The sequence below is a fragment of the Schistocerca americana genome, unplaced genomic scaffold, assembly GCF_021461395.2.
Source record: "Schistocerca americana isolate TAMUIC-IGC-003095 unplaced genomic scaffold, iqSchAmer2.1 HiC_scaffold_1031, whole genome shotgun sequence".
NCBI classification, from domain to species: domain Eukaryota; kingdom Metazoa; phylum Arthropoda; class Insecta; order Orthoptera; family Acrididae; genus Schistocerca; species Schistocerca americana.
In genome coordinates, this window is record NW_025725082.1 from 1 (window position 1) to 21,848 (window position 21,848).

General features: G+C 42.2%; 1 non-coding gene across 1 annotated transcript; it reads right to left on the bottom strand.

The window, feature by feature from the left end:
• Positions 1 to 15,268: 15,268 nt before the first annotated feature.
• Positions 15,269 to 15,343, bottom strand: Trnas-cga. The gene has a single exon. It is a non-coding gene; the product is annotated as a tRNA-Ser (tRNA).
• Positions 15,344 to 21,848: the final 6,505 nt, after the last annotated feature.

The window sequence follows — 21,848 nt, forward strand, 5'->3', positions numbered from 1 at the left end:
CATTCAACGCCGACTGACCCAGACACCGGTTGGTGAAGTTCCATCCCCGGCGTCGTGTACTTCACTCCCCATCACGTACGCAGCGGCTGCAACCGCAACAGCTGTTCCTGCCCAGGATCGCAACACCATATTGCAGTCAGTGGTCGATGACAGTGTGGCGGGCAGCATATCCCCCTCTACGACGTCATCGGCAGACTTGCCTCAAAACGGTGATCGATTGTGCCACCGAGACGAGCCTAAAGAGAAGTTGGAAGTAGAAACGGAAATTGTCCCGACATCAGCCTTCCTACCAATGGAAACCGCATCAGACGATTGCCGCCCGCACTCTGACACAGAACAACATGTCCGAAAACAACGCTCCCCTCGAAAACGCAAGAAACGGCGCCATACGCCATCCGATGATTGCCTGCTTCGGATGTGTGACCCGGGCGAGCATCCGGCGTCGGACGACACTCAGGACTCTACCACCACAACTCACCCTTCCCATCACGATGCTACGGCGGATACAGTTTCTGGGCCTCGGTCTGACAACACCACTTCTGCTACTGAACATGCGCGTGAGCGCTCTACTGACAGCACTACTCAACAGTTACCAATTGCTGCATCTGATTCTTGGGCGGATGATGTCGAGGATGAGCCACAGCACCAGGAGGATGCCGAGGGCAGAGATGCTCCCTGGGCTGTACCCAGCACCGACCAACCACAGTGACTACGGCTGTATCGTCAGCCTGTGTGGGGCCGCCCCTGCCGCCCACACCCGGCCTCCTAAACAACCCAGTTGCCGACCTGGCTGACCAAACATACCGTCTAGCGACGATTAACATCAACAACATACGTGCCCGACATAAACTAGCCATGCTACAGGTTCTGCTCAACGCAGCACACATCGACATTGCGCTTCTTCAAGAGGTGTATGCCGCAGACTTCAAGGAACCCTATGGCTACAAGACTTGGGTCTCACATGCGTCGGCCAATGGCAGTGGTGTGGCGATCCTCCTTCGCGAAGGTATATCATCAGAAGATGTCGAGTATCTCCCTGACGCCAGAGGCATGGCTCTTACTATCCAAGGAGTCAAACTTACTAACATCTATGAGCCGTCAGGATCTGGTCGGCGTCGCGAACGATCCACCTTTTTCGCTCATACAAGCACGCCCCTCTTTATGGGCCGTCAGGGCGCCTTGATACTCGGAGGGGACTTAAACTGTAGCCAAGCACCTACGGATCAGTTACCACATCATTATCCCTGCACAGAACTTGCGACAATTATAAATAATCTTCAGTTGGTGGACTCGTGGGAACATGTTTGTGGCGATCGGTCCGAATTTACTCACTACACCAGCCATTCCTCCAGCCGCATCGACTGGATTTACATCTCGCGCTCCGTAGCTGTGGGGACGAGAGGGGGCGAAGTTTGGCCCACAGCGTTTTCTGACCACGAGGCCTACATCTGCGCCATTACCCTCGGCTGTCAGAAGGTATGGCACAGCTGTTGTCCTTGGAAGTTGAACGTCACTCACCTAGCCTCTCAGGAATGCCGCCGCCTTATAGAGAACACGTGGGATTCCTGTAGCCGCCGGCGTGGCACCTACCGGTCTACACTGTCGTGGTGGTTACTCTGTGCCAAACCAGCCCTCCGGAAGGCCTTGATAGGCTACGGCCGAGATGTTACAGCATGGAAGAGACATACCATGGACTTTTACTACAGCATCTTAATGGAATCTACAACGTTGCCGTACTCACGTGCACGGCAGGTGACAGTGAACCGTGCCAAGGCACAGATCATCAGATTAACACGTTGTCACCTTGAGGGTGCGAACGTCAGAGCGTGCACTCAAGACAGAGTGGCCCAGGAGGAACAGTACATGTATCACGTCAATGCAGAACGACGGTGCCGACACTGATTCAAGCTATCACGAAGGAAGACGGACGACGCCTTGATCCCAGCGCGATATAGGAAACGCCCTTCATGCTCACTACACTAGGCTGTACTCGGAACATCGACATCCCCCAGAGGTGATCGCCGAAGTATCTCAACTCACTTATGGCGCGATCTCTCCGACAGCGGCAGCGGATTTGACTGCAGATGCTGCAGATGTAACGGAGGAGGAAATCATTGAAGCAATACAGGCAGGGCTGCTCATAAGTCCCCGGGACCTGATGGCCTTCCTCTGGAATTTTACCCGACATATCAACAATTGCTGGCACCAGCATGGACTGATATTTGCCGCGATCTTACGTCTCCCACAACGCATATCACTGGGGCTTTCCTAGAAGGACTGATTGTGCCCATACACAAACCACGAGGCGGATCCAGGATCAGTGGTAATCGCTCCTTGACCTTACTCAACAGTGACTTGAAGATTTTCACCCGGCTTCTGGCGGCACGCCTAAAGCGATTGGTACAATGTGTTGTGTCGCAGGACCAGGCATCGTTAGGTGGTGACCATAATATTCGCACTGCACTGTGCCGATATCGAGATATGATCGCGCTAGCCAAAGCTCGCCAACTGCCAGGAGTTTCGGCCTCACTCGACTTTAGCCAGGCCTTTGGCAGAGTCGACCAAACATTTTTGCTGGAGGTACTGCGACACATTGGGTATCCGGACATCATAGTTAAGGCACTGATGCGTCTCCTACGCGGCGTGACGTCCAAGGTGTTATATAATGGCCGTCTCACGCCGCCGATACAGATGCAGCGATCGGTGCGACAAGGCTGCCCTCTTCCGGCGATATTGTACGCCCTCGTCTTGGAACCATTCCTCTGCGGCCTCCGACAACGCCTGACTGGGATGTCCCTCGGTGGACACACTTGTTGCTGCACTGCCTATGCGGATGATGTGGTACTCCTTCTTCGCAGTAATGACGATGTTTGTGCAGCACTGGCGTGGGTGGCGACCTACGGCGCGGCATCGGGGAGCAAACTCAATCTCCACAAATCGCACGCCCTGTCTATAGGCAGAGGTCTACGCGACGAGAGCGTCGCACCGCTACGAATCAGTGACACAATCCGCTGTCTTTGCATTGAATGTACATCTGACATGAAGCGTTCAACAGCCCTTAACTACAAGCGTTTATTGAATCAGATGAGAGCAGGAATAAGTGACCACCGTCTGAGACATGTAGACCCCCTGCAAGGGACACGACATGCTAACGTCTATTTGGCGTCACGTATCCCCCATTTTGCACAGGTACTCCCGATACCACCTACCCTGGCTCACCGCATGTTGGCGGTTTTGGGATGCTTTGTTAATACGGGCATGTTATTTAAGATTCGTTACAAGTCCCTAACCTTCCCGAGGAGCAGAGGGGGTTTAGGCCTTTGTCATGCTCAGAACAGCGCGAAGCCCCTGTTCGTCAGGTGTCACCTGCAACTGTGGCGACGAAGTCTGACGTGCCTCACAAGTCTCTTACTGGAGGCCTTACTACCAATCTCACTCGCACCCCCTGTGATGATATCGGACATCCCAGCACCTTTCTTCTACATTAGCCAACTCTTCCTTGATAATTCAAGGAAGCTTCATCCGCACCGCACTACCACCCACAAGCTTGGTGATGACGAGGGCGATATATGCTACACATGCAAATGAACAGGACGCCGAATGTGACTGAAAGCAAACACCTCACTACAAAGAGGCGTGCTGTGTGGCAGTCAGTTAATGCCACCACCCTTGATACTGACGTGCAATCTGCATGGTACGTAACTGTTAATGGGAAACAGTTGTGCTAGACCCGCCTACATCACATTCACCTCGCCGATTCACCCTTGTGCACCACATGCCAAGTGATTGACACGGATGAACATCGTTTAGTATGCGGGTAGGCAAAGGACGTTTGGTGTTTGGTGCGTCAGATATTGGCTTTTCTCACACGCAATACTCCCGACAGGATAACTACCCGATCACTTCTTTTCAAAGCGAGATGTATTTCCCAACAGCAAAAACGAACTCTGTGACGTGGATTAGCGGCCACGCTGTTCGCTACCTGTTCGGTAATGGCGAAAAGACAGTACTCGATTGTTGGTATTACGTCAACGAACGACATTTTGCGATCGTGAAGAACCCTAAATATAGGCAATATTTTTCTAATTGTCTTTGGAACGCATACCATAAACCGCCTCGCAGCTGGATTATCGATGACATGAGAAGATAACCATATCTCCTCTTCCCAGTTCCTTTTTTATGAAATTGAACAAACAACGGAAACAACACAGCAACGAGACGACAGTCATCGAAAAATTCGCAGCGGGCTATAGTATGAAGCATCCTTTATCGTAACGGGACGATTCCTATTATTCTGTTTATGTAGCCGAAGAGCAACGGCCTTCCTTTTATCCATTTGTATAAAAATAAAATAAAATAAAAATAAAAAAGCAGAAAAACAAACCTTCCAAAATCCTTTTTCCTTTGTTTTCAAAATAAACAAATAAATAAAGTAGGCACTGAAAAAAACAAAAAAACAAAAAGAAAAGAAGTGATAAAGAGCAAGACTAGGAATACGAAGTTCTCAGGTTCGATCCCTCGTCATCCCCACAATTTTTATGTGGCATTTTACAAATATTTCCTCTCGGGCAGTGTTTTTTGATGTGAAAAATGCCGAGTTGTACCGTGGTCCGAAAGCCTCGTTAAACTGTAGGTTCCCCTATTAACTGGCTAGGTAAGTCAACTCAAACGTTGGAGGACAGCAATGGCATACGCCTGCAACAAGACCGTGCCTGTTAAAGCACTGTGGTGTTCAAGCCCTTCTTCCGACTGATGACTGCTTTACTATACTATGGGTTCCAAAGTTAATGATGTCCGGGTTATTAACATTTATGTGTTTTCACGCAGTAGCTTTGATACCAGTAAACGTAAGTAACTGACAGAGTACTGCCGCCGTTCGAGTTTTCAAGGTGGTAGACGACGATGCTGTCGGCCACAGTTACAATCTTGGTCATGGCTATGTTTCAGTCAAATACCTCTATGTGCTGTTCCTAGCACGGCTAAGAATTGGCAACATCGTCACAAACATTTGGCAACACTGCGACAGTGTAATCACTTCCACATATGGTACTGAATTGACTCTCTAAATTCACTTGATATTCCCTTTACATTTGAATGACTCGTGCTATATAATTCTCATGTAAACTGAGTCACTGAGAATGAAAATTCAATTTTTTGGCTAAAGAAATGCTATTCTTCGCACAAGTGACAACTTTTATTATCTTTCACGATGCGTTATGAGGCTGAGCGACCAATACCATGATGAGAGAAGGGTGCTGGCAGCTGTGTGTCCGTAGCCCCATGGTACCGCCCGTGTCTCGTGTCGCAACGGCTCACTTCGTCGTCAGTTCTAAACGTGGTAGGGGCCAGCATGTCCAAGCTTTTTTGCTGCCTTATTTAATGGAGCTGCTAATTTACAGAAAAAATTCTGTTAGGTTGATAATCATTTTGAATATTTAGCAGTACTGTACCCATTGGCGTTAAACTCTATTTCAACCAATGATTCCCAGAGCTACAGGAACACTACTTGTGATACCTCTTAGACAAAATACTAATGCAGTGCTATCAGACGAAAAGATCAACCTGACACAAACTGTGAGAAGTTTGTTTTACAAACTTTGTACCTGGATAAAGAGCTTTTCCTATTTGAGATATCTGTGAACGTTGCTGCATAAGACGATTTTAGAAGAAACTAAATTCCTTCAGCTACGACAATGTTTAAAGAAATCGTCTTAACGGCACTAAATCGTGGTTTGTGAATCGTTTACCGGCCGTACTCTGCCGCATTTCACTGGTTGGAAGGCAAAAAGCTTACTGACAAATTTCACAGAAGGAAAAGGGGGACGAAACGTCTCCCACTGGAAGGTCATGCTGTTTTATTTAAACGATTAGAAAATCAGGTAAAACGAACAGTGAGGTTGTCACTGTACGCACATTACTGTTGTCAGTATGATGATGAACTGCCCAGGGCCTGTAATGATAAAGGGCCCGTTTAGGTCAGGACTAAGTGTAAGGTCAATGAGTCGGATGCCTGTTTTGCAACTGTGAAATACTTTCCTACATTATAGAAGCGAATATTAAATTTGAACTAATATTGCGAATATTTTGAACTTGGATAGCTTAGAACGAAAATCTTTCTGTTTCTTGCAAAGGAAAACAATTGATTTCCTAAAACATTATCAATTATACACGACTTTAAAGAGGTCACATCGACTAAATCATATGGAAGAACTGACAGCGACGTGTATCGGAAGGCAAGTAAGATCCTTGGCTTTGGTTTGGCAGTATGTGACAGCCATTTCTAGGCCCAAGTAAATGAAGAAAGGCAGCGCGGTTTGTTATCAAGTAACGTCTTCATCAATTACTTTAGCTTTAATGTAATCTACGAGTAATTCCTGATGTTTGATATTAACATGAAAATGATTCCGTAGACAGGGAAAGAACCTGTTCTTGGGCAACTGCTTGTATAATCTCCAAAAGGCATTAAATGATCTTCAAGCACATGTGTTCCAGCAGCGGTATGAAGAAAATGATAGTAATAATTTCGGTAATAATCGAATTATCCAGCAACTTCACACTTCACAGTGAAATTTTCTCGAACTAAGAAATTTGTTGATTTAGTGAAAATTTCAAAATGACTTCACATCCAGGCTATGATGCCTAGAAGAGTCTTTACATCCTGCTGACATGAGAATAGCATAATCTCCGTGTCAGAATCTTGCTTCTACTTAACCATTTAATAGACACGCATTTTTTCCGCCGTGACTAATTTTGTAAGCTAAGCACATCATCCGTTACAGCACACTCCTGGGGCTGGGAAATGTGGCCACAATGGTCTGGTGGATCGAACTATCACAGGTGCAGCGCGTGGGTTCAGGCTTTTACTTTTGAGGCGCACAAACAGATTTACTTTACCTCTCGCAACATCAAGAGAAAGACGTTATAATCCAGAATCCGCATTAAACATCACGTTCCTTCATTACCAACTGGGCAGAGCCGGTTTATGTTGGGAGATGATATAGGCGGAAGTCATGGTAAACAGAAATACTGTCGCCACTAAACTTACTTACATTAGAAAATTTTATTTTATTTGATGAACCGATAACCATTTAAAGGGACAGGGCTCTTATTTTATTTGTACTTTAAGGAACCATTTGCACTCGAGCACAGACGATATTTAATTTAGTTAACTTAGATTATATATATATCGATTTTTTAAGACAAGACAATGCAAAATAAAGGAGTTAACACCGCTCTCTTGTCGCAGCCAGTAGACATGTTCACACTCTCATGTCATTCGTTGTCCTAGAAGGACTTAATATTTTGTGTGGCTCCACAGTTAGCCATATTGATATTTATTTGCAGAAAAGAGACGCAGAATTAATAAGGCGCTCTCATTTGTGAATTATCTGCAATTATATACCTATAATTTTTACGTAAGTGTCAATTATATCGTAATGTATATGTTAAAATGAATACATGTTTTATTTAATCGTATGCTTTTTCTTTGTTTTAGTAGTTTTAGTCACTCCATTTTCATGATTGAAGCTGAGATCAGACAGCAGACTTTGTCTATATATATATATATATATATATATATAATGATCCCTGGCTACCTTCCGTACATCTTCGGACATGCGAAGCGCGATAAATTCACGGCGTAAATTTTAATCTCTCAATTACTTACGCAACCAAACAAACCAACAATTATTATTATTATTATATATTATTATTATATTTTATTTTTATTTGTTAAAGTACTTGACTGAACTAGAGACGTTGAAAAATTTGGTGCTGTTCTGTGATTCGATTTCGTATCTCCTCTTTTGAGGATCTGAATCTCTCGGAAGAGTATAGTTCAATAATTTCGATCCTCTTCCCCCCAACACTGCATTCTTCTCTAGGTCTCCTCCAAAGATAAGTATGTGGGTCCGAATCCTGATCCAGTACAGAAATACTCATAATTTCATTTTTACGTGCAAACCAGCCTGCCAGTGAAAATTAACATGCATTTCTAATGTCTGTTCATGTGTTGTCAACAATGGCTATAGGCATCGGTATTTCTCGTCAAATGCGCACACATCTTACTGTTGGTGACTAAGCAATTGATACTTAAGCTAGATTCGTGGATGATAAAGAAGGACGTTAGGTATGCGTTTCGATTGTCGCTCAGGCACAAATATTTATATCCTTATTTTCGATTCATACACCTAGCAGCTGGTAAGAAAAACCGATACGTAACATTTCATTTTACTTAATTAACAATCTGATTATGGGTTGGGTTCTCCTCTCTATCACAAAACTTCCCATCATGCACTTCATCTTATAAAGCATGCACTCTGTTACTTCTGAATGGAAGTACATCAGACATCTTTCGTGGTTAGTTAACAGGGACGAAAGCGTCTTGATTGGAGTCCCGGTTATTATAAAAACCGTCGACTTTTATTTTCAAGCTTAGATTTGGTTACTGATATTGGCGAAAATTTCGGTAATTCCTGACTCTTCACGGCTAGTCAGCAATATGATATGATTAAATTAGATTAGGTCTGATTACATTAATACTTGTTCCACAGATCATGAATACGACATTTCGTAATGATGATGGTTTACATACCATGATTCAATTTCCTTACAACTACTTTTTACTCTCTCTCTCATTCTTTTTTATATTTATGTCTCTCTCTCTCTCTCTCTCTCTCTCTCTCTCTCTCTGTCTATTTCTCTCTCTCTCTTGTCTCTCTCACACACACACATTCTTTTTTTATTTTGTTTGTTATGCTCGACCATCGGCCAAGCACGAAAATGACCATGAATGAATTTCTTAGTTTTGAGTACACTTATGAATGGAATATAAAAACAACTATTAGAGTTACTGATTTTTTTATGCTTAGTTTGCAGTGAGTTCTGAGTATTATTAGTAACTCTACTCCAGTCCCTAAAACTAGTTACAGAAATGCGAATCAGATGCATTACGTTTTCCAGCCTATGGCAGCCGCATCTATGAGACGCCAGCTATGGTCACTTCCCAGCCCGCTGTAGGAACACATCAGTTCGTCCTCTTCCTGTTGGTACTGTAACTGAGATTTGGCAACAAGGCAAGGTATGTTTGGCAACTCTGTGATCGACGAGTTACTTCCTGGTGTGCACGGAATTAAGCCTCAAAGTTCACTTGATTTTTCCTGTCATTTCCATTGATTAATCTGAGTTATTATTGCTTTAGAGGTGTTACAAAAGATTGTAAATTTACGGTTTGCAGTCCACGAAAGTCGTTGCACGTGGAAATCGCAAATAATCTCGTCCTTTAAATAGCGGTTTACGAGTGCTAAACACTATTGGCCTCGTAAGAGGGAGGTAAGCCCCATACCTCTTCGCTAGCTCTGTGGCAACATGCTGACCTGTGAAGAACCGCGTGTTATGGTTTGCGGTTCCAGTCACACTGACTGTAACGATTTTATCCATTCTGTGAACGAGCTACAAGCAGGCAGATCAAACATCGATAAGGAAATAATAAGAAAATACTTCCGCAATGGTGAAAAACATACAATGCTGCACAACAGGTAATTCATCATTCCGCTGGTGACAAGCAAATTTTGGGTTTCCAGTGTTACATAATTTCTTTATGAAATGCCACAGTGCGCAGTTTTCGTAACGTTTCTTGTAGTGTTGTTAAAACAATAGTATACATGGGAGACCAATTAATCATCAACGATGTATGCGAATTCTCTGATGTTATCTATAACAGTCTGACAATACACACGCAGCTTATTGACTATATGCATGTAGAAAACTTGTTCTGATTTAAGGCTGTCAAACAAGGTTGGAAGAAGAATAAAATGCAACCTCCACACGACAGCTAATGTAGGAAATACTTTTCTGACGTATTTTGGCACGATGCGCTCTCCCCATATTTGATACAAAAGTTTGGAGATGCATCTGCTGCCTCGCCGTCTACTAAACCTGAAAAGAACAAAATGTCGCAGAAGTTAGCCCTTTATCCATATGCGGCTATCTTGGGTTTGAAGTTTAGAAGTGAAGTGAGTTATGTTCAAGGTTCCATTAGATTGTTAACTTCAGCAGACAGCATAATTGCATTTTAAATAAATGCAGCAGTGAATGTATTCGAACTCGCAACACTTACCATGACGCTACCAGCTGGCACATAGCTACAGCAGCTCCAGAAGTCAACACCAGTTCCTCCATAATTCTGCCTTCGACAGTGCTGTGAGATAATGCATATGGACGGATATAGACTTCTCAGAGACAGACAGTTACACCTTTTCTCTTGCACTGCACAACGTTTTCAACAAACAGATAGCGTAATAGAGTAACTCAAGTGGAAAGGAACATTTCCCATTTAAATTTCTCCATACGACAGTGCTGGCAGTTCTGTGTAGGTGGCAGTTGCATGGTTTTATTCCAGCGATTACAAGATAGAGTCGAATGTATCACTGGGTAGCCGAGGCAGCTAGTTCATGGCGATTCGGTCAAGCAAGTAAACGAATGTACTGAACATGCTGCAGACTACTACAGTGAGCCTGTGTGTCAGAATTCTAATCCAGTGTGGCGCAACGGCGTTACGATAGAAAAATGAGTCACCGAGAAGAGGATTTGGTGGTCTATTGGATTGATGACAGGTTCATATACTTATGGTCTGGGTTTGATTCCAACTCCTGCCTCGTCAGTCACGAAATCTTTGCTTAGTCTGCATGACCTGCGTTTGAATCTATATGCAGAACTAGACGGTTCGTCGTGTCATTTGAAGTTCATACATATTCTCAATTAGCTGCTCGTGAATAACTTAAACTTTTAATGTAATTATGTGTTAAATAATAAGTACGGTATGTTATTTTGAAGAGGAAATCATGAATACGACGAACTTACTACGTGCATTACGTATCTGACGTAATAATGAGAGTGGTAACATTTCAGGTATGTCATTCATTGTAATAAATGTGAGCTTACAAGCCTTAAGGACAGTCGTATCTGTGATAAGATGTTCCCTCATATTTGTAGTATCGTGGCATTACTTTACATCTTGAGTTACTGCGATACAGAGCAGTGTTTTATAATGGTGACTTGTTGGAACCATTTTCAATAGTCCAACGACTATACCGAGGAGCGATTAGAGGACCTGTAAGACAGCTGCGTTATGCGGGTTGCATGCGAATCAGGCGAAATGCAATTCGGGTCGTTCGGTTACTTCTGAGCACGACTGTACATGCTCTACCATTATTAAATTTGACATTTTAATAGTGTATTTTTTAGTAATATTGAAAGTTTGAAATTGCTATCTTGAGAAATTTACTAAATATGAGTCAGCCTGTTTTCCTGTGGGCTCTTCATCTCTGTGGCATTTTGATGCGGGCAGAAGCGACCGTTCCAATGCCAGGTACCACCCGAGTGTTTTGGACGACTGTTAACTCGCTCAGTAATTCCGGCACTTGAGGCACTGCGTTGGTAAGGTGAGCTGATATAAGTTTCTGATGGCTTCCTGGCTGTTTTATTACGAGTGATACTTTACAGACCTGTTAACTGTTTTAAAATCACGTCAGATCAAATGACGGCTAGCGACCAATTTATCTCTCCTACAGTGTAATCTGTTTAAGATTTGACAGGTTGTGATAAACGTTTTGCATTTCTTTTATATTTTCGTCTTCTTTAAAGGCAAAGAGGAAAGATGAAGCGGTAGCCCATCACAGAACCTATGCCTACCGTCAGGTATTTTTGATTTTCAGTTGTTAAAAAAGAGAGGAGTTCTTCTTGTACCAGTAGGAGGAAGGAAGGATTCGCGCTCAGCTAGTGAACGAGTGAGAAGCACGCCATTTTAAACGAGTAATTTTAGACCGCCATTTTGGTGTCGCTATGAATAAGTGAGGAGTGTGTATTTCATATGTGCACCGTTTAGAAAATACAGTATTGTTTTATTAACAGAGGGGTCGTGTGAGTTGTTATTTCAAATAGTACGATAATTACAAGAATTGAAGCCCCCTGTGTACTTTGGAATATTACGAAGAGCCGATAAGCTCAGTGGGAACACGGTCAAGTCTTCGAAGGTGAACTCGGCGACCAAACGTAGCATTATAAAGAAGGGTAAGCACAAATCTACAGCAGAGAAAGAAACTACTTCCCCCTGCAAAATAATATGAACTAATACGAACTTACCTCCAGGCATAGCTAAGCTTATTGTGCTTGTCATTCATGCCAAAAAATTAATCTCATTAATTCAATACATTTTAAAAAGCCAAGCACTTCAACATTTTATTATCATCTATTCCATTATTTTATTATATTATAAAGTGGCGATATGTGGCAGGCACGATACGTAGTGGACAAAACTGTGAATACTAGTATTGTTAGGAAAATGAAAATACATGTATGTTAACAATTTCTTTGTATTCCATGTACGCTGATGATGTGACGGAGACGGTGATGTGATAGTGAAGAAACACTATCAAAAGGAAATAATAAATAAATTAGAAGGAAGAAGGCCACAATACCAAGAGCACACAACAACGCACAATAGAGGAAGTACCATTTACAAGGCAACAATGAGGTAGGACCTCGCAATGGATATAGAGAATTCGTTCCCAGTAGACCTGTTAGAAAATCCATCCACCTGATTCCTAAAATCCAGAACCTAAAGCTTCAGAGATTGACGCTATTGTAGTCAAGTAGGGACAATGACATTTCTTTATTGAACAACAATTGGGACTACAATTACATACAGCTGTATATGCCTTTTTTTCGAGTGGGAAGTAGCGCGCAAGTAAAATCTTAAGAGAGAAAATTTTGATTTTGATAACTGCAGTGGCATAAGAATTTCTATAATGGAGGGTCAAAACAATAGGGAAATGTCATTCGAAAATCAAAATGCCAATGTAGTGGATGTTCATTTGCAAAATGCAGCAATGAGTGTTTGGAACCGTCAAGCGGTGATTATTTGGATGCTGGGCGCGACATGCCATTGTCGCATTCGACGCCCGTGAAGACGGAACATTTCATTTCATGACGAGCAATACGTTGATTACAATAGACGTAACTAATGGCACATCGAGGCAAGAGAATATTTTAAGTGAGAGCAGTACGCGTTGTACGGACGCAGATAAATTGAAAAATGTCGTGTTTAGAGACTAAGATGTCAAGTTTAGAAACAATACAAGCAGACATGACCACAGTAAAGTCCGAGATCGGGAAAGTTAATACAAACATGACACACATTTCAGATGAGGTAAAAAATTTGCGCACAGAACACAATAGTCTGGATACGAAGTTCACACAGCAGATTTCGCAAATCTCCACGTAGGTGGATAGGAAAATTAATGAACAGGTACAAATTTCGGTTCACGATATGGGTGAGAAATTAAACGGGATAATGGGAGAAAAATTTGAAACAATAACACACACATATCGACAGGAGCTATCCGGAATTAGAGAAACCCAAGAAAATTTACAGGCAATGCAAAATAATACGCATGTCAACTTAGACAATGTACAATCAATCAGAAGTAGCGAAGCTACATTCTTTCTGTGACGACTTGGCAGAAAATGTAGAAAAAATCGCAATGGGGATAGGATCACTCAAGTTAGAACACAACAGAATCAACTCAGACATTGTGCAGCTTTATGAACAGGTAAAGAGCAATGCAAAGGACGAAAATACAACGTTCGCAGAAAAATGCGTACGTGAACAGCGTACTTATGTGGAAGCGGTAATTAAGTAACGGGGGACAAGGAAGAAGAAATCTTAAAACGCGTAGGACATGATATCAGACAGTTAGAACAAAGGTTAAGAGACGAAATAGTTAGCAAACAAAGAACGGTAATATCGTCGCCGGGGGCGGCAAGCGGAGCGATAAACATCCATCCGCCGGTGGGAGAAATCAGTGGCGCGGACAACAATGCCCAGCCCACGCCACGCGACCGCATGTCGACGCACGACGCGAGCAATGGGCAAAACTTTGGTGAAACAAATATACCATCACCGCAGGCAAATGCTGTTCCGCCGTGCTTCAACACGTTGTTAATGGATGAGAGCTTAATAAAACATCGACAGTTTCCCGTATTCTGAAATGAGAAAAAGTGAACGGACCCGGTAGTGTTTGTCCGATTCTTTAGAAATGTACTGTCCAGGACTTGGACAGAAACTCAAAAGATCAGATATGTAGTAGGACACACCGAGGATGATGCCCTTTTGTGGGCTACGGAGATGCCAGAACTTTGCGAAACATATGATCAGTTTGAGAATGCATTTTTAGATAAATATTGGTCAACAGCTATCCAGGAGAGGTTAAGACGAGAGTTATTTAACCCAGTACCATATGATTTAAAATTCGGGGGGCTAAGAAGCTATTTTGAAAAATACCTAAACGAGACCCGTTACTGGAATAATCCAATCTCTCATGTCGATGCACACAAACTCTTGAAGAACAAGTTACCTGCAAATGTTAGGGAAAAATTAGTAACCGTTACCGAATACGATCTCCAGTTTTTTCTTTCAGTGCTCGACTCAAGTGATCTGATTCATGAGGATGAGCAAGCCACGCCTAGTTATCGTAACGATAATGAACACAACCCAAACGGGAAGAACAACTACGGCAACGGCAATGGCTTTGGAAATTATAATGGTCTTGTGTGTATGAATGAATGGCATCCGTATGCAACGCCGCGCCACAACGGAAATCCTTGCAATCGGTCTACCCATCAGCCACAGGGTGACAGAGGATACGAAACTAAATATCGGCCCCATAGGTACGGCAATGGCAAAAGACATTAGAAATTCGAGGGAAAACTTTGACAATAGGCGACAAGGAAATGCAAATTACCAGGATCGGAATATGCAACGCAAGGATCCGAGAGAGAAGAGGCAGCACGCACAGTCAAATCGAAACATCCGGGACACGAACTGGCGAGCACGCGAACATACGGTACACATAGTAGACGTGACGGCAGAAAATGAAACAATACCTTTACCGCCCCCAGCAAATAATAATCGAGCGTGACTAGAGGAAGAAGGTAATGAACTGTCAGTGTGCCTCAGTACTAAATATGAGCGACTTAAACACTAACACGAACAGGAACGGAAAAGAGGAAGTAGACACCGAAACAAACCTACACATACAGCATATCCAGAATCTATTTTTAAGGTATGATAAGGACACAGTAATGAAAGAAGACTTGTTTACTGAAGAGAAAGAAACGACATGCCAGGTAAGTGAAATTATTCAAGCAACAATAAAGGTAAAGGTGGGAAACATAGATGTACTAAAACTTCCTGGCAGATTAAAACTGTGTGCCCGACCGAGACTCGAACTCGGGACCTTTGCCTTTCGCGGGCAATTGCTCTACCAACTGAGCTACCGAAGCACGACCCACGCCCGGTACTCACAGCTTTACTTCTGCCAGTACCTCGTCTCCTACCTTCCAAACTTTACAGAAGCTCTCCTGCGAACCTTGCAGAACTAGCACTCCTGAAAGAAAGGATATAGCGGAGACATGGCTTAGCCACAGCCTGGGGGATGTTTCCAGAATGAGATTTTCACTCTGCAGCGGAGTGTGCGCTGATATGAAACTTCCTGGCAGATTAAAACTGTGTGCCCGACCGAGACTCGACCTCGGGACCTTTGCCTTTCGCGGGCAATTGCTCTACCAACTGAGCTACCGAAGCACGACCCACGCCCGGTACTCACAGCTTTACTTCTGCCAGTACCTCGTTATTTCACCAGTAGGAATTCTACCTGACCCAGTAAACTAGATGCGATACAGAATTTCCCAACACCCTATATTAAGAAACAATTAAAGGATTTTCTAGGAATGGCCTCGTTTTTCAGGAAGTTTCTGCCATAACAATTGTTGAACAGTAGTTCACTATTAAACTTACTGCGTAAAAACCACAGTTGCTTGTGGACTAAAGAATGTGAAAATGATTTTGAGCAGATTAAGCAAGTGCTGATTAACGGTGCTATCCTGAAACACCCGAATATGGAATTGGATTTTTGTTTCAGCACCGATGCTAGTTATCAGGGGCTCGGTGCGTGCCTGTTTCAAATATTAACAAAGGATGGTAAGGAAGAAGTCAATGTAATCAGTTTTGCCAGTAGAACCCTCACAGAATGTGAAAGATCTTATTCCGTAACTGAGCTACAAGCGTTAGCAGTAGTTTGGGGGTTTCGTAAATTTCAATATTACCTTTGGGGAAAACATACCAAAGTTTACTGTGATCGTCAAGCCCTGTCCTTTCTTCTTACGTGCAAGTTGTTACATAAGAGAACAGCGAGGTGGTGCATGCATGTCCAAGAGTTTGATTTTGAGATAGTGTACATAAAAGGGGAACAGAATGTTTTGGCAGATGCACTATCACGGTTATCTCAGGGTCTTACCGATTTCCACGAGTTAGGGGAACAAACACCAGCCTTCAACGTGCTTTTAATAAATGATGGAACTTTTAAACCATATTATATTAAAATGTGCAAAAAGTGCAACGGTTACAGGAAGAAGACCCGCGATGGAGCAAGGTAAAAAACAAAAAATAAAAAAAAATTGCAAGCTAGAACACACGAACGTTTAGAGCAGTATTATATTATACACAATGGCATCCTCTTTCATAGAAGAGATCGACGAATGGATAAGTGGTGTCTGTGCGTACCTCAGGAATATGTGGACAACTTAATTCAACACACGCACCGCACATGGGGACACTATGGAGTGCTAAAGTGTGCCGCCAAAATTTCTACGTATTGTTATTTCCCTAATATGGGGTGACGTGTAGAGCAAGTAATCAGACGCAGTGCGGTGTGTCAAAAGGTCAAGCATCAGAATAGGACATGTCTTAATGTACTACACCCAATAATACCAAAGCACCCAAGGGATCTTGTATCTATTGACGCGGCAGGACCTCATCCCCAAGCCCGCGGCGGGGTTAAATACATCGTAGTCCAGTATGATGTTTTTAATAAGTATCTACAGCTGTACGCAGTCAAAACAATTAGGTCAGGGCCAATTATAAGGCGAATTCTGGAAGACTACATACCACGCATTGGGAAACCTCAAGCAGTCCTAACTGAAAACGCCTCATATTTTACATGTGACCAATGGAAATCATTTTTAAAATCACAAAACATACGTCATATTTTAGTATTCAAGTTCACCCGGAAGCAAGTCCCGTCGAACGGTGCTTCCGTGAATTTAGTAGGTTTATCCGCACATATATACCACAGAACCAAAGGAAATGGATAGAATACCCACACATATCAACAGGGCACACACCGGCCGAACTTATGTTTGAAAAGGTGGAGCTAGATGAATGGGCAAAACCGATACCTAAATTACGGCACAAAGACGGAGCCTTAGATGAGAAAGTACAGTGAGCGCTAATAGCATTGGAAGAGCAAGCTCGAATAAGGAAAGGAATTTACGACAGGAAATTGAAAAACGTAATAGAATTCCAAATTGGACAGGAGGTACTACTAAGAACGCATCCGAAATCATCGAAATTAAAGGCACTGAATAAAAAATGGCAATTGTTATGTTTTGGTCCGTATATCATTGTTGACAAGCCTCATCCGGGGTGCTACTTGATTGAAAATACAAAAAATTGTAAAATAAAAGGCATGTATCCACATAAAGATTTGCGAAAATTTATTAAATGAATATTCAAGTCTCATTCTTTCCTTATCTGTTGCATCAATAAAACGCAAGAAGGTAGGAGGTTTGTCGCTCTTTGACGAATAAACCGACTGCCACTCGGTTCCTCTCCAGCTAAGGGGTACAATATTTTTACATTTCCGGTGCCCTCTCCCTCTTCTACTATCCTGTTTAGCCAATAAGCAATGTTCAATTTTCTTCTACTATCTAACATGCAAGACAGTGAAAAGAAATTTTCCTCGTATTTTGATATTGTACTTTCTTAAGACTTAAATATCTATAGCAGTAAAGGAAACCTTTTAATGTTCCTTAAGGAAACACGGAATATCCAATAAGAACTAAAACAAATATACATAATAGTGAACGAGTGAAAACGATTAGATTACGTAGCTAACACTACATCACACGAAAAAAATTTAAAACAAGAGCGATGGAAAAGAATTCACAGCGCGCGAGCTTTAAGCGAGAGGCATGAGCGATGAAGTGCACCGAGGCGTGCAGCCGCGCTTGAAGCAGAGCGTACTTCAACAGTTATATACGCAGCGGCTAACAGCTGATCGTAGGGGCCAAGTAGGCAAAAAGCAAGGTGGAGATCAGTGTCCCCTGTAAGATGCGCAAAGACACACTGCGCACCGCGACGGAAACCATTCTAGAATGAGATTAATTTTTTGGCAGGAATGACAAGCACAGTGCTGAAAATCAAAAATACCTGACGGTAGGCATAGGTTCTATGATGGGCTACCGCTTCATCTTTTCTCTTTGCCTTTAAAGAAGACGAAAACATAAAATAAATGCAAAAGGTTTATCACAAATGCCCCCCTACTGTATACTGACGGAAATAAGTCTCTTTATTTAGGGAGACAGTATACAGTATACAATGAGCTACTGCTGGCCATAAGTGCAGCGAACAATGAGATAGCGTGTACCGAAAGAACAGCTTCTCAGAATGGCTAATGAATCAAAAGCCAGTGAGAAAAACAATTTTTAAAATATAGTGAAAGGACAATTTAAGAAATGTAACATTTTCCCCCTGTTAATACTGCTTAACAAATGTAAGGAGAAATAAGAGACTAAGACGTTAGCACGCCACGGATGTGCGACATGTAATATGAATATATGTGAACGTAATTACGTGATATAAGTACATGTGAATGTATTTATATGTATGAATTTGTAATGGACAGTTGTTAAAAAAGAGAGGAGTTTTTCTTGTACCAGTAGGAGGAAGGAAGGATTTGCGCTCAGCTAATGACCGAGTGAGAAGCACGCCATTTTAAGCGAGTAATTATAGACCGCCATTTTGGGGGCGCTATGAATAAGTGAGGAGTATATATTTCATATGTGCACCGTTTAGAAAATACAGTCATCAGTCCCATAGAACTTAGAACTACTTAAGCCTAACTAACCTAAGAACATCACACACATACATTCCAGAGGCAGGATTCGAATCTGCGACCTTAGCGGTCGCGCGGTTCCAGACTGTAGGGCCTAGAACCGCTCGGCCACTTCGGCCGACCCTCGACTGCAAAACGAACTCCAAAGCTTTAGTTATCACTAATCATATTGGAGGTTTCGTGATTGGTATGGTTTAAAATGTGATTGAAACCAATGAATCTGCCACTTCACAGTTCTTAGAAATAATAAACGTGAACAAGTGCAGGATACAAAGACAGAGGCAGAATGCGGCGCACCAGATACGATAGGCTGGCCTCGCGAGTAACCACAGCACTTCTCCGCCACATCTTGCAGTATAAAACATTTGCCTTCCTTTGCTGATCATGCTGACATGTCATCGCATAGTGGAGACTACAAGACATTTCTCACACCATACTTAGTCATTTTACAGGAACCTATCGTAAATGCTGTTGACTTCATGGTACAATAAATAGTAAAATGCAACATGGGGATGTGTAGGGTATTTTACGATAGTTCTCGAGTAGCACAGTGAAGTATGCCACAAGTTGTTATAATTGAGGTGGAACATATGTATTTGTAGAGCAGTTTGTTACAGTTTGGAGTAGCTTGTTACGATTTGTTATAACAAATAAAATGGTTCAAATGGCTCTGAGCACTATGGGACTTAACATCTATGGTCATCAGTCCCCTAGAACTTAGAACTACGTAAACCCAACTAACCTAAGGACATCACACAACACCCAGTCATCACGAGGCAGAGAAAATCCCTGACACCGCCGGGAATCGAACCCGGGAACCCGGGCGTGGGAAGCGAGAACGCTACCGCACGACCACGAGCTGCGAACTGTTGTAACACGTTGAAGTATAAGGTATTTTCTTATATATTGGGCAATTTGTTACAACTTTGTTGTAATATAATATAGTATAATTTTCTTACAATTTTGCTGTGGCAGAGCGGATTTTGTGGTAACATCCTACAATTTTGCTGTAATGACATAATTTTTGGAGCACTTTGTAACAACTTTACTGTGAATAAGGCGATGTAAGGAACAATTTCTTACAGTTTTGCTGTAACGTGGGGTAATATATTACAAATTTGCTGAAACGTAGTAATACATGAGGTAATTTGTTATAATTGTCCATTGGGTGATACAGATGATTCCTTTGTTTGGGGCTTACTAACACATTTAGCTGACTGTGATATTGGTTTTAGTTGAAAAGTTTTGGCCAGTAATGCATACGATTGGGCTGTGGGAATAAAATGTTTACTAGCATAGAAACATCAGCATATTCCCACTGACAAGTGCACTTTAACCTCTGAGTCAGATCATGTGCCATGTGTGCTTTGTATTCATCTAGGAAACAGTTCTACGTATTTTGATAAATAATATATAAAACTCTTCCTTTCTTTAATATGTGGTACAAAAGTCGGCATGAAATCGATGATAAACATGCATGTTATATCACTGATGCCAACATATCACCCAAAAGTACTGTGAAGAATAATATACGTGGAAATATACACGTGGAAATATCGAATTTTGGGGTCCATTGTCCCTTGCAAAAGTGCTTCAGTGATCAAAATGTTCACGTTAAAAATTTTATTTATCCGTAAAGTACATCACCATTTCCTTTCACAGTTTCGTTTCTTTACACGTCATAATACTGCAGTGCAAGGTTACACTTTGGTACTACGCAAATACGTAGTTTTAGCGATAAAGTGCACTAAAGGTCTTGTCATGAGACGGTAATCTTCTCCACTAAAATGATGCTTCATCAGCTTGATTTTTGCCCACAGTCTCTTGTATAGCTAACAAAAGCTATGAGCTGCGAGCTTAGCAAGTTATTTCAGTACATCACGTGTTATATCACAGTTATAGATGTAGATGTGTTACTACTGTTTCAGTTAATTTGAGAATAGGCGTTTAGGGTTTTAGGCCTCAGGTGGGAGTTACACGATCTTATCCTTTGGACATGTTGGGTGTTTGCATATTGTATTGGGAATATGATAAAACTTCCTTTGTATATTAAGATGATATGTAGTGCAAGTAATACAAGGCATTAGATATCTCGTCACAAAGTATCATTCCTGTTGTAGCGTATGTACTTAAGTACCATAAAAATATAACATTGATGGTTGAACACGTTACTGCATGTATGTTAAAGTTCTAAAGTAATACAAACAGTATTAGCGTTCAGTAACATCGATTATATTTAAACGTAAAATTTCCATCCCCTCCCCCTCTATAAAAGTGCTTAGCAATATGTCAAGTGATGAACATTCGATCTTTGTACAGAGATTTAATTGCCTCAGGTATATCTAAAATAGTAATGCCAATATCCTTTCGTAATTTGGTAATTACCACAGACAATTAGGAGATGTGAACAATAACAAATTTTGCTATTTAATCAGCTATAGTGAAATGTGCATTTCGATGGATAATAAATATATTTTAGACACTGAAGTAGTTGACACAGTCCATTACAAAATACAGGTAATACTTAATTTGGAGAATGGTTGGCTATTAGAAGGTACAGATAACAAGGAGAGCGACTGGCAGTTTCGCTTTAAAGGCAAGTTTAATACTGTACTCTGACTGACTGTTTCGGTTTTCATGGCTGGTAAATTACTTGCGTGAGACTGGAGCGCAGAGGCATTATGAAATGACAGAAATATTCACGGCTTAGCCAGGGGCGTGTCCTCCACCTGCCACAGTCGGAGTCTCTACCTACCATCTTCGGAGGAAGGAATCGTGTGCACACTTGACCCTTAAACCCCTTACATTCCTACTCATGAAGAGTGCAGGTGGGGC